This window comes from Marmota monax, unplaced genomic scaffold (genome assembly GCF_021218885.2).
Source record: "Marmota monax isolate L192 unplaced genomic scaffold, Marmota_monax_Labrador192_F-V1.1 WCK01_AAM20220418_F8-fsc00041, whole genome shotgun sequence".
Lineage (NCBI taxonomy): Eukaryota > Metazoa > Chordata > Mammalia > Rodentia > Sciuridae > Marmota > Marmota monax.
Genome location: NW_026695238.1, coordinates 14798907 through 14823044, shown reverse-complemented (window position 1 = coordinate 14823044; position 24138 = coordinate 14798907). Strand labels below are relative to the sequence as shown.

At 46.4% G+C, this 24138-nt stretch overlaps 1 protein-coding gene across 1 annotated transcript in view; it reads right to left on the bottom strand.

Moving 5' to 3' along the window:
- The window catches only part of Efhd1 (EF-hand domain family member D1), a 50714-nt gene extending 45825 nt beyond the window's left edge, over positions 1 to 4889 (bottom strand). Inside the window, exon 1 of the mRNA XM_058577464.1 lies at positions 4872 to 4889. The gene's annotated coding sequence lies outside the window, so the exon portion shown is untranslated. The remainder of the gene's footprint in view (positions 1 to 4871) is intronic.
- Between the last annotated feature and the right edge of the window lie 19249 nt (positions 4890 to 24138).

Here is a 24138-nt window from a genome sequence, read left to right as displayed (position 1 = left end):
CTAAGTTACATAGGGCCTCATTAAGTCACTGAGGCTGGCCTCAAACTTGCCATCCTCCTGCCTCAGCCTCCCCAGTGACTGGGATTATAGGCCTGCATACCATGCCTGGCTTCATCATTTTAAGTTGCATTTCCCTCATGACTAATGATGCTGTTCAGATTTTCATGTCTTTATTAACCATCCACATATCTTCTTTGATAAAATGTTTATAAAAATGTTTGGCCCATTTCTACTGGGTTGTGTGTCTTTATATTGAGTTGTAAAAGTTCCTCCTACATTCTGGATACAAGTCCTTTGCCAGACATATATATTGTATCTAACGTTTTAAATTATTCTTGGTGTCTTACGCAGCTCATGCTTGTTTTATTCAATAAAATATTCCACAGAGTCAGGTATGGTGGTTCATGTGATGGTTCCCAGTGACTTGCAAGGCTGAGACAAGAGGATACCAAGTTCGAGGTCAACCTCAGCAACTTAGCGAGACCATGCCTCAAAACAAAAAGTAAAAAAGGACTGGGGATGTAGCTCTGTGGTGGAGCACCCCTGGGTTCAATCCTCAGTATTGTAAAGATGAATAAATAAAACACCCCAAAGAGGGACAATTCAGTGTAGAGGTGCTATGTGCCCTGGTGGTTGGGTATCTCAGAAACTGGAACAGAACAAAACAGCAGTGATACAAACTCTGAGATCATCACTCCTGCCTGGTGTTAAAAGCTTCTGAATCCTGGGCTAGGCAGGTCAAGGGCCCAAGAAGGTAACAGCCTCTGGCTTTTCTCCAGAAGGGGCGCTGGCCTGTGGAGACCTGCACGGATCTGGAGCGACAGTCCCATGTTGCCCCAGGCTGGCTGCTGCCACAAAGGCCCCCAGGCATGGGGCCTCAGCTGCCCTCTCTCCTAGATGTGAGCAGAGACAGGAACAGTGCTCACCTCAGGGGAATCAGATATGGTTCTCAGAATCTCTAGAGGTTTGGAGCAGACAGTACTTCTCTGCAAGGCCCTGGGATCGATCCTCAGCACCACATTAAAATAAGTAAGTAAAATAAAGGTATTTTGTCCAATGACAACTAAAAAATATTTTTAAAAAAATTTTTGGTGCTCGGCATTGAACCAGCGCCTGGCCATGGTAAATGCCCCCTTCCACAGAGCTACACCTGCAGTCCCACAAAATATTCTTGACAATGTGTGAGGCACGATGTTGCCTGGTTAGTGCATCCACAACAGGTCCACAGAGTCAATGTCTTCAAAACAGAGGAAGGTCAGTGGTATTTGGAGACATCCAGTGGGAGCCACCAGGCTGCTTACCCGGCAGGCTATAAGAAAGCCCCAAGGGACTCGGCTAGACTCGTGACTGTCATCCCCACCCAAGCTGAGGAGCCCAGGGGACTCTGTCCACAGTGGCCCTGGAGGTCCATGGACCCCTGGCTGAGACAGACACAAAGGAAAAGGAAGGCACCAAGAGCCAGCAGCCGAGGGTCTCCACAGCCGGCGGGAGTGTCCACTCCACAGGGCGCCCAGCCTCAAGCTCTTTCCAAACAGCCTGACAGCTGTAGGCCTGGCCCTCAGCTTCCCCAAAGTCACCTGGAAAAGGGACACCTGGGCAGGCCCATGGGTCTCAGAGCCACTTGCTCAACACAGGCAGCCAGTCAGCAGCAGCCAGCGCCCCTCACCCCCTGGCCTTCTGCAGCGCCCCTGTGAGGACACCAGCAGAATCCAGGACAGACCCAGTTCCCCAGGTATTGGGGGAGGAGGTCTCCTCTCCTCTGAAGGGCAGTTCCACACTTGTCTCTCTCCACAAAAGCTGACCTGCAGGTTGGCCTAGAGCCACAGACTGGAAGGGCAGCCTGCTCCAATAGCAGTGACAGCCATGGAGACTCTGTCTGAACTGTCCCCATTTCCCTGACTCTGGGGCTCTGGAGGACTAACCTCCCTCTTGGCAGGTGGTGCGACAGGCCATCCACTTTCAGCCCCTCCTCTGGGGTTTTACAGCCGTGTGTGGGTTGGGAGAGGCCACCAGTGTTTAAGGACCCTGTCCCTTCCTATCCTGCAGAAACTGAGGGGATCACCTGTGCACCACCGTAATTGCGATGAGTCGCCTGGCCTGCTCTCTTCTCTGGGAGGGGAGAGGAGGGGGCTCATCTGGCTGGGCACCTGCCCACCTGTTTGTGTTGTTGGCTTTACAACTACAGGGAAGGGCAAAAGGTGAGGATTTATTGCACGTCCCCTTTAGCCACTGTTGGGAATGACAGGGGGACCTGGTCCACACCCACAGGGAGAGCCTCAGTGTCAGGAGGAACAGGAGAGCCTTGCAAGGGAGATGGCCTGAGGTGAAGGCCCAGGAGGTGATAAGAAGTTGGAAGAGAGCCAAGATTGGGTTCCTGCCTGTCACTCTTAGTGGGGAGCCTCTTGGAAGCCCTTAGTCAATTCATCTCTGGATCTGCGGGTCCTCAACACAGTGCCTGACACATTTGAGCAATGGGGTAAAAAAGACAAAGGGAGGGGCTGGGGCTGGGGCTCAGTGGTAGAGCCTCGCCCAGCACTTGCGAGGCCCTGGGTTCCATCCTCAGCACCACATAACAATAAATAAATAAATAAAACAAAGGTATTGTGTCCAACTACAACTAAAACCAAAAAAAAAAAAAAAAAAGAGGGAGGAAGGAATTAATGAATAATTATGGTGAAATTTACATTGCCCTTGACCTTGCCTCTCCGTTCACAGGGACTGGACGGTAGCCCAGTGGTGGAGTGCATGCTGAGCTGTGCAGAGGGCCTACAATCCCCAGTCCCAAAACAAAAATACCATATGTTTACATGAATGGACACTCATGAAAAAAAAATAAATAAAAAACCTTCTTGCCTGTAATAGAAGAGTTTAGCTACCCACAGGTATTCTGATAGTGGGTGTATTTGAAATTACTTATTTAAAAAATATTTATTTTTTAGTTGTAGGTGGACACAATACCTTTATATTTATTATTTATTTATTTATTTTTAAAGAGAGAGAGAGAGAGAGAATTTTAATATTTATTTTTTAGTTTTCGGCGGACACAACACCTTTGTTTGTATGTGGTGCTGAGGATCAAACCCGGGCCGCACGCATGCCAGGCGAGCGCGCTACCGCTTGAGCCACATCCCAGCCCCTTATTTATTTTTTAAAAACACATTTTTTTGTCTTTATTTTATTTATTTGTTTTTACGTGGATCGAACCCAGCACCTTGAACGTGCTAGGCGAGCACTCTACCTCTGAGCCACAACCCCAGCCCTGAAATTACTTTGTCATTGTGCTTTATATATTTTTCTGAGCTTACACTGCAGTTCCCTGGTTTTTCTTTACCTCTCATTTGCTATATCGAGCAAGCATTTTCCCCCTTTCCCAAGTAAGTTTAATGTTATTCCACTACTTGTCACCTTAAATTAAAAAACAAAAATTTGTGGCAAGGTTAGAGCTCAGAAGCAGAGCACTTGCCTAGCATGCATGAGGCTCTGGGTTCAATCCCTAGCACCACCAAGTTTATTTGTTTGTTCAGTCCTGGGGATTGAACCCAGGGACACTCAACCACTGAGCCACAACCCCAGCCCTTTTTATTTTGAGACAGCCTCTCATTAAGTTGCTTAGGGCCTTGCTAAGTTGCTGAACCTGGCTTCCAACTTTCAATCCTCCTGCCTCAGCCTCCTCAGTCCCTAGGATTAAAGATGTGTACCATCACATCTGGCTACCAAAAAATTTTTGAACCTGTATTTTCCTAAATTAACAAAGTCAAGAACAAAAGTTTCTTACTTCCTCCCCACGTGAAAATTGAGAGATCTAGCACATTCTTCCCCTCTTCCTGTTTATGCCCAGAAATTGTTCATTCATTCAATGAAATGATGAATACACACTATCCTACCTACACTCTTGATTACTAATGCTAACAACAGTAAAAGCTCCTATTTAGTGAAAATTTACTATGTGCGGTACAGGGCTTATCTTTACATACACGGCCTCATTTAATTTTTCTAGAAATCCTAAGCCTGGGGTTTTGCCATATTTACCCTTCCCACTCAAATGCCAAGTGACCTCACCTTAGAAGGACTTGATCTCTGCAGGTGGAGCCGGATCTGCCTTTTCAAAAATCAGATGGCCTGGCATGTGCCCAGGTCGGAGTGTCCCACTGGGGCCGACTCGGCGCACACCAACTTTACAAATGAGTCAGTGTGATGCGACACTTGCTCAGCGCCCCTCCAGGCCTGTTGCGTCTCCCGCTACCACCCACCCCACGGAGCAGAGGGGGAAGGTGAGGAAGGAGGAGAAAAGCCTCCTCCTGTTGAGGACTTCGGCCCAGGGATTGCAGGAGGCCGAGGGGTCTCCTAGGGGTCTCTAGGAGACCCGCCTGAGAGCCAAGGATGAAAGAGCCAGGAGTTCAAACCCCAGAGTGCCCCTAGTGGTGGAAGTGAGGGGTGACAGGGTACCTGGGCAACGGGGAACTGGACTGGCAAAGTTGAAGGGGGCTTTAAAGGGCCCCAGCTGCAACCGACCCTCCGTTCCTCTGCCCGCTTTCTTTTTTAGCTCAGGGCCTCCTCTGGCACCGAGCAACATCCCCAGTCCGTTTCTTAAAATTTATTTGTTTGTTTGTTTTTGAGACAGGATGCCTATTTATTTTTTTGCCCAGGATGGCCTCGAACTTGCGACCGTCCTGCCTCATCATCCTCCGGTAGCTGTATTACCGTTGTGCACCACCGTACCCGGCAAACCCCCATTTAATGTCTGGGAAACATCTCGCCTTGAAGGCGACGCTCTCAACGTGACAGATGGTGACTTGAAGAGAGAGGGACACCGAGGAGAAAGGTCGTTGTTGATAGAAATAAGCGGGGTCAGGGCAGGAATGAGTATTTACCTGCCCCAGCACGGTTCTCCAGAGCTCGGTTCTCGGAGCAAACCTTGCGTCGCCCCCGCGAGTCCAGCTCCCTGGGACAGGCGCCCGTCCGCGGGGGCGCCCTCTGCCGGACCCCGCCGTTTGGTCAGGGATCATCTTGGGAAACGCTCCGCAGAACTTCCTGCATCCATAGCACCCCACGCATTTGCTCACAGATCTTCATGCATTCAGCAAGTGTTTATGGAAGACAGCCTGTGCCAGGTGCCGTGCTTCCTGATGGCGATTCAAGGACACACCGGGCTCCGATTCTTGGGTTCAGAGGGAGACATAATAAAACCTTCACACAAACCGTGTTCACTGGCCAGGATGAATAACTGGGTGATTACGGGGGCCAGGAAGGTCAGGGATGGTTTCCTGTAGGAAGTGGCATTGCTCCTAACATCGAAGTTTGGAATTGAATGATGTCAGGCAGGCAGCCTGGTGTGAAAAGTGTGGAGCTTCTGAGAAGCCTAGGGCCACTAGGTCACTGACCTGGCTTGTGGCCAAGTGGCAACAGTTTACCACGGCATGAGAAGCAGGATCCTTCTTTGAAGTGTTATCAACGACTGTTAGCTGGAGCCCGTTTTAAATGGAAACTTGGAAAATTCCATCATCTTTGGGACACTTTACACTGTCTGTGTTACTCTCCAAGGTTAAAGTCATGTGTTCCTTTCTTTGCCAAGTAGTTTTTCACTAGATGCCAGATATTGTAATATTTGTGTTTTAGGGGGTTGGACTTTGTTGTGCTCCTTTTAAAGAGCTTTGGAGGTATTTATTTATGTATGTATTTATTTAGTGCTGGGGATTTAATCCAGGGCACTTGCTAAATTGCTGAGGCTGGCCTCAAATTTACAATCTTCCTGTTTTAGCCTTCTGAGTTGGGATTACAGGTGTGTGCCAGTGCTCTAGATTCTAAGAGCTTAGGAGTTTTCATGGCAGGGAATTCAGTTACTTGCAAATAACACCAATCTTTTTCAGACTTGTTTTCAAGCCTTTTCAGGATTGATCTGGAGTAGTCTTTCCTCTCTGGCTAATGTAACCACACCTCTCAGGTGTGGCACCTCAGGGGTCTCCACTGAAGCAGCTGTGCATTCAATGAAATCTCTCTCTGGCCAGTGGGAGTGCAGACCCTCAGTTATTAAGACCATTGGAAATTGCTCTTTCCCTGCCAGTTGTGCCTGGCCTCCTGGCTTTTCACCCCGTGGGTGCCAGAGATTCAAAGGCCCTATGCTCCCTCCTTGCTCCCTCTCTTGCCACTCCAACACGCCTGGTCCAGCTGTCAGTCTCTTCAACTGATCTTCCCCTTCAACTTAGACCTCTGGGCTACGTTCAGGTTTTCCTCCTGGTCACAGCCTGGGTTTTACCTCCAGGAAGGAGGACTCACTTCCATTGATGATGTTGCAGACTCACCTCCTTTCGCCCTGGCCCAGCCCCAGCTGAAGCCATGGCTCTCGGGCGCAGTGGCTCCTCTGGATGGAGGATGGTGTTGCCAACCCAGATCTGGACTGCGGGTGTTCTGAGAGGTGAGCCGTGCTCCCAGGTCTTCTCAGCACATGCAGCGAGGTAGCATGTCTGTACACCCACAGAAACACACAGGCATGTGTATTTACATTTATATTTATTTCTTTAGATGTATTAAAAATCGTGGTCTTAGACTGATACCACCAATCCCAGTCCAACACCACAGGCCTTTCTCCTGTCCTCTCCCAACAGAGAGACACCTGGCCCCATCATTCCCCAATATATTGACTTTCTTTCTCATTGTCCTGGGCACAACTACTCTCCCAACTCCCCAGGCTGCTTCCCCTTCCAGTGGCCCTCCATTCCCACCTGGGGCACCTCCTGATCCCTGGCCCCAGCCCCAGGGCCACTTCCCTCACTTGGACCTGCCTAGTGGTGTTTTGTTTTTGGTTTTGATGGAAGAAGGAAGGATGCCCATAATTAATATTTAATGAAGGGAAACGGGATGGGATTCTTTTATTTTAAAAAGTTAATTAAGTTACTTATTTCCCTTCCCTTATTGAGTAACACCCCTTTAGTGACTTAAAATATTGCTCTATTCTACAAAAAGTACAACGAGGCAGAGGTGGAGGCCGGCCTAGGAAGGCCGGGCAAGGGCTCTACGCGAAGCCACGCCCCCAGTCCCCAGAGGCGGGATCCAGCGTGTACACCGGGGTAGTGGACTGATAATCATTTACGAAAGTCCTGTGCAGCCCGTTAATTTCCCCTCTGTTGTGAAGAGCTGCGGAGGAGGGCAGTCCAGGGCAAAGCCGGAAGGGCATGAGCCTTGGATTTGAGGTGATAGTGAAGCTACCTGGGCAGGGAGGAAGATAAGACCTAGCCTGGACCCCAGGTGACACCCGAGTAGCCCAAGCCTGGCTCCAGTGGGCCCCCTGGGGGTCTCCCGCGCCTCTGTCTGGTTCTCTCCCTCCCTGGCGAGGGCTGAAATGCAGAAAGCAGAGGGTGACCACCAGATGGCGCGGCTGCGCCCACTCCCAAGCGCCTCCACACCTGCCCGCCGCAGCCCTTGAATGCCGGCCGCGCGCCCCGCGGGCTGGTCTGCACTTGGGGTCACCGAATGCTAACCGAGCTCACGGGGTAGGGAATCTTCACCTCCCCGGATCAGGACCGCAGGTTCGTGCAGCTGGCAAGCAGCCACTCTGGCCCCATCCCAGAGCCGGCTCCCGCTGCACCTGACCTTCAGGCTCCCAGGTGTCAAAGGCTATATTGAAGGTCTTTTTTTGGATACGTTAAGGCCACAGAGCAAGCACAATCTTGACCACTTGGTCTCCCGCGTTCTCATTCCACCCTGGTGATGGGGATGCAAATCAAGGCCTCATGCATGCTTGGGAAGCACCCTGTACCCTGAACCCCAGCCCCAGCCCTCCTGCCCTTCATTCTTTAATATTCCACCCAGAAAAAGGTGTGCCTTAGTGTTCGGGTATCTTCCTTCATCATGGGCAAGGAAGAAAATGAAGGAGATGAGAGGACAGAAGGGCACTGGAGGACCTGGAGAGTGGGGCATTCCGAGCAGGGGGGTTACCTGCTGCACCCCACCGCTTCCTGGGCTCTGCAAGTACTGGATGTCCAATCTGCCAATGTTTCTTTTCCTAGGGTCTCAGCTTCCTTACCTGTAAAACGGGATGGTGACCTGGCTGCTGGCTTTGGGAGTATAGAATGAGACTGTGTGCTAACAGCATGTGGAGACATTGGTCCGTGCCAGGAAGAGCATTATGGGTAGTAAGGGGAAAGCACCTGCAGAGAGCAATCAGAGCAAACCATCAGGATCTGGGAGTGAGGGACCTCAGGGTCTAGTCCAGTAGAGTCCTAGCTGTCTCTCCACAAGTAGGGTCCTTTGCTTTGCTTTTTCTTTTATTTTTTGCAGTATGGGGGATTGAACATGAGCACTTTACCACTGAGCCACATCCCAGCCCTTTTTTAGACAGAGACTCACTAAGTTGCCTAGGCTTGCCTTGAACTTGCAGTCCTCCTGCCTCAGCCTCCTTCAGCTGCACCAATGTACCCAACTATAATTATTAAAAACAATGATATATAGAAATGGCCATAGCCCTGAACACAAAATCCATAGGTGAGCCCAAACTTATATGATAATATATGATAAAGATGCACAAGGCTTTGGCTTCTTTTCCTTGCACCAAATATACTTACACTCACACATGCATATACATACACACATATGTATGTATAAGTATGCATACATATGTACAATTTTATTTCTTGGAGAGAAGAATGTTTAACAAAGGGTATTTTAAGGAATGGGGATGTAGCTTAGAAGATAGTGCTTAGTGCTTGCCTAGCATGTACAAGATCCCAGGGTTACTGTCTAGTACCACAAAAGCAAAAACACAAATAAATGGTGTTTAAAAAACACACGTACATCATAGAATGAAAAATAGGGTAGAATGTCTACCTAACACATTAATTTATTCAAGATCTATTAAGGACTTAAAAAGCAAAAGCAAGCTGCCGCAGTCCGGCTGCAGCAAAATAACCAGGGGGTGACGAAGAACTTGTGTAGATTGATACAGCAGGAGTGGGAGCCGTTTATTGTAGGACAGGAGGGGTATATATACATTCCACACAGCTTATCTTAATTAACATAAACTAGATACAGCAGTCAACCAATAAGGAATCTCTACACTTAATGGCTCACTGGCATTACTTCACAAACCACTCCCTCTGGCAAAATGCCAGGCGCCATCTTGACTTGTTTACAGACCCTAACAGTAAGCAAACAAACAAAAAGTACTGGATTTAGAGGAAGAAAATACTTAATAGGTTAAAGTTTGCATAACTTTAAAAGAACTAAGCAAAAATAAACATAAAGGCATTTTTGATAAACTTAACCAGATAAAACTTTTAAATACTACAAATAAAATTCAAAGGCAAATGGCAGGCTGGGCACAGTGGCACATGCCTGTAATCTCAAAAGACTCGGGAGGCTGAGGGGGGAAGATCTCAAGTTCCAGGCCAGCCTGGGAAACTTAGCAAGACCCTCAGCAACTTAGTAAGACCCTGCCTCAAAATAAAAAGGACTGGGGATTTAGCTTAGTGGTAAAGTACCTCTGAGTTTAATCCCCAGCACACACACACACACACACACACACACAAGCAAATGACAGGGCTTGAGGTGTAGCTCAAAGTACAGTGCTTGTCTATCATGCTTGGGGCTCTGACCTTCCTGGCCTTGATCCTCAGCAAAAAAAAAAAGAAAAAAGAAAAACAAATGACAATGTGGAGAAAATTTGAAACAGATATGGCAATGTATTAATATTTTAATCCTAAATATATCACCAAAAATCAAACAAAAGCCAGGTACAATGGCTCAGTCCTGTAATCCCAGCAACTCTAGAGGCTGAGGCAGGAGGATTACAAGTTCAAAGCCAGCCTCAGCAACTTAGTGAGGCCCTAAGTAACTTAGCAAGATCCTGTCTCAAAAGAAAAAATTTAAAAAGGGCTGGGGATGTGGCTCAGTGGTAAAGTGCCCTTGGGTTCAATCCTCAGTACAATAAAAAAAAATTATGAACTTAATTTTAAACAATTACTTTGGACCTATGAAGTCTATATTTATATCTATATCATATCTATAATAGTAAATTGTATCTATGTATCTGCAACAAACACAATGCTCCTAAATAGAACAATACCATTTTTTACACATCAAATTGGCAAAGACTAAAAAGTAATAATAAAACCCGACTAGGAGAGAGTGCAAGAAAACAGGTGTTTTCTAAAGGACAGTTTGCCAGTATATATAGAAATTGTACGTTTGTTTGTTTGTTTTGCAATGTGGGACTAAACCCAGGATGTTGGGCCTTGCACTTACTAAGCTCATGCCCTACCACTGAGCTACACCCCCAGCAAAGGACACTTTTGAAAGCTCTGTGATGCGGGTTGTGATTCCCCATGTGCTGAAACCCCTGACACTTCTGCCCTGTACTGTGAAAAGAACCCAGGATGATTATTTTAATCCAATTAGGATAATGCCACCTTTTTTCCCACAATGGTTGGGCCAGGAAAACCAGTTTAATTGTCCAAAAGAACTGGTTTACGTTTAGCCACCTACTCTATCATAACCAATGAGACTCAAGAGGAAGTTTTCTGGGGCTATTGGGAAGGAAGGTTCCTTGTTCTTTGGCAAGAGCTCTTGGACTCCTGCCCTCCTTCCCTTTCTGGAAGGAATGGAATGCATTGTGAACCCTGGAAGCACTGCAGCCATTTCGTCACCAAGAAGGCTGGAATGGAAAATGAAAGCTGTCCTGAGAGAGACAGTGGAGAGAAGAAAAGCACTGATTCCCTGATGGTACTGTGGGCCACTTAATCACACAGCCCTGAAGCCCACTCTACCTCCAGCCCTTCTGTTTTTGGTGCTTCCCTCAGAAGCAGGCCCTGAGATGAGGATTCAATGCAAATGACTTCTTGGGAAGTAATGCCAGGCAACAGCAACAGGAGAAAGTGGGAGTGAGACACGGAGCCAAGCGTGTTGTTAGCGTGTTGTTAGCATTGATGCTCTTAGTAACTGACTCCACCCTTAGGGACCATTGGGTACCTTATGGAAATGCACATGATGAATTATTACAGAGCCATCAAAAACTCCACAGGTGTGGTGGCTCACACCTATAATCCCAGTTACTCGGAAGCCTGAAGCAGGAGGATTACAAGCTAGAGGCCAGCCTAGGCAATTTACCAAGACTCTATCTCAGAATAAAGAATAACAGCAGTGGAGCACTTGCCCAGCGTGCCCTGGGCTTGATTCACACTACTGCCAAACAAACAAACAAAAAAACAAAACCCTCCACAACAGGTATATTTGATGCAGAAAGATGTTGATGATATGTTGTTAAATAGACAAAGCAGATTACAAACAGAACCTACAACGATGCCAGTGTCCAGGGTTTACTGTTGTACTGCAGTTATGTGACGTCTCATAGGAGGGGCAGCTGAAGGAGGCACTGGCCACTTAGTGCTATTTTTGTAAGTCTATGTTATTTCAAAACAAAAAAGAGAGAGAAGCTACAGAATGATCCCACTGTTAGAGTTCTCTGAGAAGTATCCAGTACAAGGTTGTACCTTGGTAGTAAGAGTGGCTTTCTCTGAATAAGTGAGATCATGGACTTTTCCAGGGCTTATCCCCCTTCCTAGCTGTATTCTGCCCCCACTTCCCACTGTAAAGGAGCAGCTATGGGTTTACAGAAAAAAATAAGTGAAAAGTATAGAATTCTCATAAACCCCTCTGCTCCCCCCAACTTAGTGCAGTACATTAGTTACAAATGATAAGCAAATATCAATACATTATTATTATTACCAAAGTCGATAGTTTACATTGGACTTCACCATTCATGTTGTTCATTCTATGAGTTTTGACAAATGTATAACAATCTGCATCTTCCACTACAATATCCTACAGAATAAGTTTCACTGCTCTAAAACTCCAGTTATGGTTGGATCTGGAATGTTCCCTGCAGTCTCCTGTGTTGAAGGCCTGTTCCCAATGCAGCAATGTTCAGAGGTGGGGCTCTGGGGAAGCAGTTGGATCACAGGGGTTCTGACCTCATCAGTGGATCAATCCACTCACTGATGGATTGATAATTTGAAAGGTCTATGGGGAAGTATATAAAGTATATAAGTATATAAACTCTAGGAGGTGGGGCCTACTTTGTCCCTGCCTCCACCCTTCCCAGCTACCATGAACTGAACAGCTTTCCTGTGCCACACCCTCTGCCATGTTTGACGGTCCACCTCACCTCAGGCTCAGAGCAATGGAGCCAGACAACCATGGACTGAACCTCTGAAACTGTAAGCCAAATAAACTCTCCCCCTCTAAGTTGCTGGTCTCAGGTATTGGTCCCAGTGATTGAAAGCTGACTAACACAGATCCTCTGAGCTCCACCTATTTTCCCCTCCTGCCCACCCCCTGCATCTCTGGCAACCCCTGATCTGCTCACTGTCTTCAGAGCTTCCCTTTCCCAGAATGTCACAGAGTTGGGATCATACCGTAGGCAGTCTTTTTAGACTAGCTTCTTCCTCCTAGTAACATATATACATTTATGCATGCATGTATTATGTATTTATTTATTTATATTTTAGGTTTCACATGTCTTTTTAAAATATATTTTTAGTTGTAGTTGAACACAATACCTTTATTTTATAATTAATTTTTTTAATATGGTGCTGAGGATCGAATCTAGGGCCTCCCACGTGCTAGGGGAGCCTCTACCGCTGAGCCCCAGCCCCATCCACAACCCCAGCCCCTCCATATGTCGTTTTACGGCTTGTTAGCTCACTTGTTTTATTGCTGAATTGTATTCCATTATGTGGGTATATCACAGATTGGCTGATTTTTGGCTTGCTTTTGAAATAAAAGAAACCTTCCATCTAGAAAGAGGAAAAAACCATCGGTGAGGACTGGAGGCAAGATGTGCAGTGCTGGACAGCCTGGTGAGCAGGGAAACTCGAGCAGAGCAGGGCAGTCCTGAGGGGCTGCTGTGTGGAGGAGAGAGGGCTGCAGAGGAGGGAGGACAGCAGCAGGGCCCTGCGTGGGAGGAGAGAGGGCAGGACAGGTGCAGGAGCAGCTCAGATCCAGTCTCCTTGCTGACCCCTGTGTTGAGGAATTTCCTGCTTGGCTTGGAGGGAGTTTCACATCCCCCTTTCTATCTGTTCCGGGCAGCTGCAGTTGGGAGAAGCTGGCCACAGAGCTATCCTTTTATAAATATGTGACACGAACCTTCCAGGCGGCCAAGAGCTCAGAGCCTGGGCATTTAGCACCTTCCCAGCCAAACTGGCAAGCTGCTGGGTGGCCGCGGTGCCAGAACCTGCTTACCAGTGACGACAGTCCGTCTGACTCCACTGCCTCTCTGGGATCCACATGGCTGTTGAGTGGGGAGGTTAGACCCTCAGATCTCAGTGCTGAAGGGGGCCTTAAGGTCGCCTGGTCTACTCTTGCATGTCTCCCCCTGGGATCTCCTTGACAAATCCCCCAACAGGTGGCCTTCCGGCTTCTGCTTGTTCACCTGCACTGCCAGGCCAGCCACTCCATTTTTAGATGATAGTTCAAATAGCCAGGCAGCTTTTCTTAAATCTAAAGCCTGCCTCCCTGAAAGTCCCACTCAGAGGATCTGGCTCCACATGACAAGGCCATTTTCCACCATCAGTCATGTGGGAGCTTGAAGCTCTTCCCGCTGCCTGTTCCCTCCTCCAGGCTAGAAGGTTTCGGTGACACCCCCCAGTGGAGCATCTCTTCTGGGCACTCAGGTGGAGGCTTCCCAATCTCCTGCTCTTGGTACACTCGTTTCTACCTGGGTCAGTGCTGGGGATCCCGGGCCTCCCTGGCTCTGTCTCTGCACCCTTTCCACATGGATGACCTATTTTCCAACAGACATGGCAACTCATTCTCCCTTTTGAAATCTCATCCCAATTGTCCCTTGTTCTTTTTATGCTCATCTTGGACTATAAGATCCTTTACATTTGCCGGCCATGGTGACATACACCTGTAATCCTACCCACTTGGAAGGCTGAAGCAGGAGGATCTCAAGTTCATGGCCAGCCTTATCTCAACTTAGTGAGACCCTGTCTCAAAAATTTTAAAAAATTTGTTCTTTTTAGTTATACATGAGAATTCAATGTATTTTGACATATCATATGTACATAGAATATAACTTCCCATTTTTGTGGTTGTACATGATGGGGAGCTACACTGACTGTACATTCATATATGAATGTAGGAAAGTTCCATCCGATTTATTCTACTGTCTTTCCTATTCTCATCCTCCTTCTCTCCTCCCCCCCCCCGATTCTCCCCTTCTAATCCAGTGAATCTCCGCTCCTCCATCCTGTCTCAAAATTTTAAAAATTTAAAAAAGAACCTGGGTTATAGTTGGGTGCAGTGGCACATACCTCTGATCCCAGCAACTTGGGAGGCTGATACAGGAGAATTGCAAGTTCAAGGCCAACCTCAGCAATCTAGTGGGAACCTGTCTTAGAAAGCAAAAAGGGCTGGGGATGTAGCTCAGAGGTGAAGCACCCCTGGGTTCAATTCCAGAACTCAAAAAAATAAATAAAAGAACTTGGGTTGTAGCTCAGTGATAGAGTGCCCCTGGGTTCAAGCTCCAGTACCAACAAAGTGAAGCTAATACAGAGTCCCCATGTATCTCACGCTCAGTTTATCCTGCTATTAACTTCTTATACTAGTATAATACACTTGTTGTAATTAATGAGCCAACATTGACACATTCTTATTAACTAAAGACCAATTTTTATACAGACGCCCTTAGTATTGCTTACCATCCTTTTTCTGCTCCATGGCTCTAAGTGACACCACATGGCATTCCCCTGTCCTAACTCTGAAACCTCCTCTCGACTGTGAGTTTCTCAGACTTTCCTCGTTCTTGATGAATCCAAGTTTTGAGGAACGTTGTCAGTATTCTATAGGCTGCCTCGCCACGGGAATTTGTCCGACATTTTTTTAATGAGAGGTGTGGGGTTAAGGGCTTTGGGGAGGGAGACCACAGAAGTCCAGTGTCACCCTCACCCCATCATACCCAGACACAATTATAACATGACTTCTCCCTGCTGGTGTTGACCATGATCACCTGGCAAGTTTGTTGGGTTTTTCCACTGTCAAGTTCTTATTTATTTATTTATGTACTGGGGATTTATTTATTTGGTACTGGGGATTAAATCCAGGCATGGTCTACCATCCCCACCCCTTTTTAATTTTATGTTGAGACAGGTCTTCCTAGATGGCCCATGCTGGCCTTGAACTTGCCAGCCTCCTACCTCACCTCTTGAGTCACTGGGATTACGGGTGTGCCCCACTACACCTGCTTCAGATTCTCTTTATTGCCTTTCCATGCCGTCCTCTTTGAGGTGAGTCACTAGCCCACACCTAAACAAGGAGCAGTTATTCCATAATTTATTTGGAATTCTTCTCATGGAGGATCTGCCTATTCTCCTTCATTTGTTCAATTATCCAGTCATTTATTTATCCCAGTATGGATTTAGATATTTGATGCTTTCAATTATGATCCGGTGCTACTGTATCTTGTGTCAAGTTGTTCCAGTTCTCTCCAGTGGAGGCTCTCCGTTGGGTCCTGTGTCCTGTATGGGGTTTTGTGTTTGTTTTTAGTAAGTCTTTATTTTCTAGTCCTGCAACATTTTTCTGAGCTTATTTTGTATTTTTCCTGACCCAGCTCTATAATAAGTTATTTGAGTCTAATTTTTTTTTGAGAGTTGTATTTAGAAACCATGATCTGGATACAAAGTATACTTGATGCTATCGGAGTGACACTGTGTCAGACCCATTCAGAGGACAGAGTCAGGGAATGTGTTGATATACACCAACCCCCATATGCACACATCTCTGTTTCTTTCCGTACCTGTGTCAGTGTGTGTACTGAAGTGAACGTGACTCTGCACTGATACCTCCTGTTCTCATGCAGCCCTGGAGGGTTCATTCCAGCGTCAAATGTGATTTAACAGGCTTTTCGCTGGCAGCTGTAAAGGCATGTTGCAAGAAGACTGTAATAAGAGCCATGTTCCCTGGTGACTTGGGCGTCTTCCGCCTGGTCGTCCTTGGCCGGGCAGACATTCTGCTCCCTTACCCTAGACTCATCAAGATAAGCTGATGTGCCACCAGAGGATACCCCTGAGCCCAAGCTCACTCCTGGGTCTACCCTGAGGCTGAATGCGGCCTAAGCAGGAGCAGAGCTGGAGGAAATGGAAATGGGGCCTGACCAGCATCCAGGCTGCAGGCACACCCGGAGCACACAGGGGAGGCTCAGGAAAAGGCTGGAAAACCCACACAGTCAGGCCTGAGGTGCAGGGCCTCAGAGTCTCCTTCAGTGCCTGCTCCCACTTCAGTGTACGGTTCAATCAGCAGGGACAGAGGTGAGGTCAGGGATTCACCACTGCAGCTGCCATGGGACTCGCTGGTGCCCAAGCTCTGACCCTGGTGATCACAGTCAGGACCAGGACATGGGTGGTGTATGCGGGCTCACTCCTGGCGATAAGTCATTGCCTGGAGACGTCACCATCCATGGACCACCCTCGTCTGCCCTCCTTTTTGGCTTTTTGGCCTTCCCTGCCCTCTCCTGTGTCCACCCTCTGGCCTTTTGTCATCACCTGGAATCACTCTTTCTGGAATGACTGGCCTCCTCGCTCTCTTCTGTGACTCCTACCCTGCCTCTGCTTGCCTGTCTAGGGTCTCCAGCACCGCTAGCCCTCCACTGCTCTGCCCTGACCATCTCCCCTGCCCGCCACAGGCGCCTTGGTGATCTCTTCAGCCTGGCCCAGGCTTCTTCCCACTCTCCCTCTCCAGCTCTACTGACTCCTGAACCAGAAGGTCCGGACGGGCCCTGCTGCTCCCCAGCTTGAGCCACCAGCTTGAGCCTCCAGCACAGCCCTTAGTCCTCCCTGAAAATCCTTTCGTGCAGACCTGGCTGGTTTCCGTCTCCCCACCCCTGCCCTGCGGCTCTTTGACACTTCAGCCTTCCAAGTGGATCCAGGTTTTGTGTGAAAGGACCTGAAAGGTATGACTCAAACTCCAAAAGCTGTAAAAAGAAAGCTTGATTACTTCAACTAATAGCAACCAGACTTTGGATGCAAAAACACCTCAGGCAAAATAAGGTATGCTTGGAAAGTACCAATAGCCATCTCTTGGTCCTTAGGGGGAGCTGGGTTCCAGGACCCCAGGGATTCAAATTCACAGGTGCTCAAATCCCTTCAGTAAAATGGCCCAGCACCTTGTTCAACCTACAACATCTTCCCACGCACCTTCAATCAACTCTAGATCACTTATAATACCTAATACACATGAATACTATGTGAGCAGTTGATGCTGTATTACCTAGGGAACAACGACAAGAACAAGGTCTGTACCTGTTCTGCACAGATGGATTTTTTTCTCAAATATATTCAATACTCAATGGAAATTGCAGATGCTGAACCCATGGTACGAAGGGCCAACTCTTCTTGCAAACCTGCGGTCAGTGAGTTCAAGGCAAACAAGTGAAATTACCTGACCCTCTGTCCTTCTCCTCTCTGAGAGGACCCACTCTCTCCCTCAAGAGTGTCCCCTTTCCCGTTTCCTATCCTTTCTAATAAACTCACACCTGCTACTCTGAGCAACATGTCTGAAATCCTTCTGGTCTGATCTCAAGAATCGGGTGGAGAGGACCTTTGCACTGCCTCAGTTTCCCAGCGGGTCCATGCTCTGCAACAGCGTCCGCCACCTGGTGGTCATGGGTCACCACGACTCTTTTCTGGTTGCTTTGCTTAGTTCAACCTTTTCCCAAACTCTATTCTCCACCTCAGGTTCTTAAGATTAAACAACAACAACAAAACCCTTGCCACCAACTGACGAGAGTAGAGGATTGTGGACGAGAGACAGGGCCTATGAGACAGAGCAGCTGAGCAAACCCACACGTCAGCACCAGAACCCTTACTCGCAGCACTCGGAGGGCACAGCAGAACTGGATAGGCCATCAGTGACTGCAAGTGGGAAGAGAAGGAAATGCTCATGCCACCCTCTTGGTACTTGGGCTTCTTACACCCTGGAGATTCCACATGTTACATAGGTGGCCACTATAGAGCTGAGCTGGCCCGAACACAATAGGATTTCATCTGAAGATAATAAAACTCATCTTTGGCCTTCTTGCCCATTCCTGGGCAGCAGCATAGAAAAGGCCTCATTCTGTCCAATGTATGGATAAGCCACCCTGGACTCCTCAATAGACTGTGTTGGTTCCTGTCCTGACCAAGCTCATATCAAACAAAGGGAGAGTCTCCCTAATATATAAAGAACTCCCAGAAATCAATAAGAAGAAAAATTCATCAATCCAATAAAAAAATGGTCACAATATAGACAGAAAAGATAATATAAATTGTCCTTAAATAGTTGGAAAAACTCAATTAGTCATATTAAGAATGACATTGAGCTACAATTTTTCATCTATCATCTTCTTGCAAACCTGAAAAGTTTTATATATCTACCGACTCTTTGATCCAGCCTGAATTCGTTCTCTAGAGAAACAGAACTAAAATATGTATACATATATGAGGAGATTTTCTATGGGAATTGACTCATGTGACTCTGAAGGCTAAGAAGTTCCATTTGCAACCTGGAGAACCCAGGAGAAGCAGTGGCATAATTCAGTTAGAGTTGGAAGACTGAGAATCAGGACCTCTGATATCTGAGGCCAGCAGACTGAAGGAAGAGTGACTTTACTATAATTTTTCCTTTTTGTTCCATCAGACACTCCATGGGTTGATGAGGCCACCCACACTGCAGAGGGCAATCTGCTCTCCTCAGTCAATTGATTCAAATATTTGTTTCTTCTGGAGACATCCTCACATACACACTCAGAAATAATATCTTATCAGCTAGTGGGGCATCCCTTGGCCAAGTAAAGTTGACACATTAACCATTGTGCAATCTGATGCTTCCAATTCCAGGAACTGATCCTACAGCTATGTTTGTACATGTACAAATGATGGTTATGTATACAAAGTTATTCATTTCTTTTAATTAGCAAAAGATGGGAAATAGCCCAAATGTTCATTAAATTAGGAGACTAGTTTTAAAAGATAGTATATTCATATGCTCTCCCACAAAACTCTTTAAACCCTTCATTCTCTTCTTTAAGAGGATAAAATGTATCTCAGTTGCAAAGGTTGCATCTTATATAAAGAAGATTCTTAGAGGGATTCTCACTGAGTCATGAACAAGACAGCACATCCACTGTTAGTAGCATGACTTAACAATGTTCTGGAGATGCTAGCCAATGCAATTGGGTAAGAGAAAGAAAAGAGAGTTCAAAAAATTGGAAAAGAGAAAATAAAACTTTCATAATTTGAAGATAATCAGATTATACACCTGGCTAATGCAGGCACATGATATGAAAGCCCAAGAACTTGTTAATTCCCAAAGAACAAAACTTAACCATAGAAGTCAGTAGCTCTTATACTACCCCTTTAGGGTGATGGAGCACCAGTAAGACAAGGGAACCCCATGAGTATAAACCCATTGATGCACTTCAATTCTTTGGTCAGAAGCAGTGCAGTGCTAAACACCAAAGAATGACTAAGGCATTTTTGTGAATCTGCTTTTGGCAGGAATTTTGCTAGCAGCTGGCATCCATGCCATGTCTGTTCAGAGGTGAGGAAGGCAAGGCTCCTGGCTTCCTGGAACCTACCCAGCAACAGGGACAGACAAGGGCACCAGTACTTAAATTCCATGGGCCAGTGCTGCAGGAACACAGGAAATGCCTATAATTCAAGCAGGAGGGGACCCAGGGGGCTCCCTGGAAGAAGCAGTATCTGACGGGTAACAGAAGTGGAAAGGGAAGGGGTGAAAAGAAGGCTTTCTACAGCAGATGAGTGTCAGGAAAGCAGGAGGAACAAAGGCACATCTGGGAAAATCTGGAATCCCTCTGGTCAAAATGTGACACCGAAGGGCTCTAAAGAAAGAAATGCAGGAAGTCCTTCAACAGTTCCAGGCCCAATGAAGTGACCTACTACAGGAGCTGAAGTGTGTAGAATTGCAAGCCAGAGCACATGAAGAATACCTGAGAACACAGAGCATGGGGTGGGAGACCCTCCAGGAGCTCAGTGCTGGGTAGTACCAGGGGAGCCAGGCCACACAGAGGAGCTCATCCTTTGCAGGATGGGACACTCTCCATGTCCAGGAGTGGGGGCCTGGGGTGAGCATGATGAGATCACTGCTGGGGACAGGCTTCTGGCTCTCAAGGTATCAACGTTGTTAAACCAAAACATTTGATGATTCTTAATAACTGTCTAAAATAAAAGGGTTTACTGAGCAGTTAGAGATGCTAGCAGAAAAAAGGATCAGGTTCCGGGACAAGTTCCTCAATATCCAGGAGCAAGGCTAGTTAGCAGTTGGATAAATTCTGCCGGATCTACAGCTAAGAACACTTTTTATAAAGAAAATCTGGGGAAAGAAAAGTTGTTTGCTTAAACCTTCATTGGCTGTAGATAAGAGAGGTGGGGGAAAGCTGAGTGGGGAAAGCCTTGGGGTAGGAGGACAGTCCATGAGAAGTGTTTGTTGCTTCTGGACTGGCCAGGGTTGCAAGCAGCACGCCAATGGTGCCTAGGGGATCAGCAACCTGGAGTTTTGAGTCAAGAATTTTGTTTGTTCATTTGTTTGTTTTATGTGGTACTGATGACTGAACCCAGGACCTCAGGCAGACTATGTACATACACTCCCAATGAGGCTCTTCTCCAGTCCTTTAAAACTGTTTTATTTTAAGACATGATCTTGCTAAATTTCCCAGGCTGGCCTTGAACTTGCAATCCTTCTGCCTCAGCCTCCTGAGCAGCTGGGATTACAGGCATGCACCATTACACCTGACTTGAGTCTCAATATTTTAATACACATGTGGGAATGTAGATTCGTGTTTTGGGGTTTGGCTAACAGCTGTTATCTGATTAATGTCCCTTACCTCTTATTCCCTCTGAAGCCAGATTTAAAGATAGGTAGTTAGTGTAGCTAGGTAAATCGGGTCTAATATCCAGGAAGATAAATAAAATGGAGGCCATTATAGAGAATGGAGTCCAGGAAAACAGAGCAGCACTTGGGAAATTGAAATGTTACTGTCCCCAAGGCTGGAACCCATCCTAAGGAACTGTTAATGAAACAGCTCCCAGCAAACAGAGAGGGAAGTGCTAATCAAAAGCCATCCCAGGCCCTTCCTGCCCAGATTACTGAATATATCTCCCACCTTTTGGGCCTTCCCACCTGCATTCTATCACTGCAAGATAAAGGGAAACAAAAGACATGAATGTGGGAAGACTAAAAGAAGACCTTAGCTATAAAAAAGGGAAGACCTCCCCCTTCCACTGTTTTTTAATAAAGTTTCTACTTTCCACTCTCCACTTGCCTTGGGTAAAGGTGATTGGTTAGTACAAGAGGGGGATTCCTTTGAACTGACTGGTTTAAGCTACAAGGGGTGTACGTGTTAAACTACATGGTTTCCCAACATGTTATCAACCATCATAAACTGCTGGGGTGTCATCTGGCATCCCAGGTATTTTCCCTGCCTCATGCTCATTGGTGGTTGCTAGGAGGTTGCTATGGGTCCTCACCTAGCCTGACTGAGTCGGGGACACCTGGGGCCGGCAGATCTCTCTTGTTATTTGTAGACAAACAACTCAGCAGGGTGGGTATGTGCTTAGAAGTGCTCTGTGGGTTTTTCCAAGGACAAGGGTCACGCGCCCTTCCTTGGACAGGATTTGCTCTGAGTTAGAGGCTGGTTTCTCAAAAATGGAGTCACATCAGTTTCTCAGTACATATTCATATATGCACATAATATAACAATATAATTTAGCCACTATCATTTCCCAGAACCCCCCCCCTTCCTCCCTACCTCCCACCACTTGGTCCTTTCCTTTACTAATCTTCCATTAATTTTTAAAAAAAATACTTTTTTAGTTGCCAATGGATTTTTTACTTTGTTTATGTATATGAGGTGCTGAGGATCAAACCCAGGGCCTCACACATGCCAGGCAAGTGCTCTACCACTGAGCCACAACCCCAGTCCCTTCCATTGATTTTTAGGAGATCCATCCCTACCTTTCATTTCCTTTTTCCTCACTAGCTTCCACATATGTAAGAAAACCTTCTGAGGGCTAGGGTTGTAGCTCAGAAATAGAGCACTCCCCTAGCACATGCGAGGCACTGGGTTTGATTCTCAGCACCACATAAAAATAAATAAAATAAAAGTATTGTGTCCAACTACAACTAAAAAAATATACTAAAAAAAAAAAAAAAAACCAAAACTTCTGAGTTTGACTTATTTCACTTAACATGATTGTAAGATCAGGCAAAGGCGGGCAGCGACCAAAGGAGGCAGATTTAAAAAGGCCACCAAAAGAGGCTTTATTTGAGATATCACTCCTGGGCGGAACTTGATTAGACCTACAGAGTGGACAGGAGAAAGGTCTGAGGAGAAACCGCATGGGAGCTCTACCGGATTGGGATTTTATGGGGCTTAGGCAGGAAGGGAAGAGCTTGGGACAGGAAAAGGTCCCCTGTCCCGCTGGAGTTGGTCAGGGGAGCTGGCTGAACTCCAGGATTGGTCAGGGGGTCCTGACGATTGACAGGCTTTTGTCAGGAGATCCTGCTGACCGACAGGCATTTGCTCGGCGCATGATTGAGGTTCCTTTCCTGCATAGGCTGCTTTGTTCTAAGTCACCACCACGGACATGACAGTGATGATCTCTAGTTCCATCCATTTTCTGGCAAATGCCACAATTTCATTTTTCTTTTGGCTGAATAAAATTACATTGTGTATATATACCACATTTTCTTTATCCATTCATCCACTGATGGACACTTAGGCTGGTTCCATAGTTTGTATGTATCACTGCAACATGCTGACTTTAATAATTCTTCAGGACAAATATCAAGGAGTGGTACAGCTGGGTGGTTCCATGCCTAGTCTTTTGAGGAATCTTCATACTGATTTCCATAGTCTTGTTGGATTTACAATCCCACCAACAATGTAAAAGTGTTCCTTTTTCTTCACTTTCTCCAGCATTTATTATTATTTGTATTCTTGATGACTGCCATTCTGACGTGTGAGATAAAATCTACTTGTAGTTTTGATTTGCATTTCCCTGCTAATGATGTTGTGCATTTTTTCAACCATTTGTTGGCCATTTGTATTTCTTCTTTTGAGAAGTATGTGTTTAATTCATTGCCCATTTATTAATTGGGTTATTTGATTTTTTAGTATACAGTTTCTTTTTAAATTTTTTTTTAATTATTGATAGACCTTTATTTATACACAGTGCTGAGATTCCAACCCAGTGCCTCATACATGCCAGGCAAGTGTGCTACCGCTGAGCCAGAGCCCCAGCCCCTGGTGTACAGTCTTTTGAACTCTATATATTCTAGACATTAATCCTCTGTCAGAAGAATAGCTAACAAAGATTTTCTCTCATTCTATAGGCTCTCTCTTCATTTTTGTTTCCTTTGTTGTGTAGAAGTTTTCTAATTTGATGCTGTCCCATTTATTAACTCTTGGCATTATTTCCTGAGCTTTAGGGGTCCTATTAATAAAGTCTTTGCCTGTATGTAAAAGCTGGAGTGTTGACCCTATTTTTTTCTTCCAGGATTTGCAGTCTCTGGTCTAATTCTGAGGTCTTTGATCCATTTTATTTTTGTGCTATTGTGAAATTTAAATGAAATATTGATGTAAAGTAATTATAGTGCCTAGCAGAGAGAGTCAGTTTTCAGCAAATGGTACAATTTACTGCATAAATGCTGGTCTTGCCCATAGGCAACATCTCCAGCACAAACCCATCCCCCTACTCTCTGTACTTCCAGAGTTTGGGTAAGTGAAGGTCACCTGCCCACTGGACTAGGCCCAAACTGACTGTACTTGAACCCACAAATCTCCAACAGGCCCTCCTATCTCCATGCCTTTCCCCTTTCCTATGAGCTCCCCAAAGACATCCCACTGCTTCCCGTCATCTCTCCATCATCATGTGTTCGTCATGCTGCCCAGGCAAATGTTTGTTGATGGACATTCTGAGGTTTGTAGAAGCCTGCTGTTGACGCTATTGGCTCAAACTAACACCTCAGTGAGCCATGTTTCCATAAATTGTTGGAAGAGAGGTGGGTTCTTTGTCCAGGCATCCGACTGGAGGTCATATAGAAGTAGGCCAGTGGGCAGGATTTGGCTAATACTTTCAGCTGACAGCATGACTG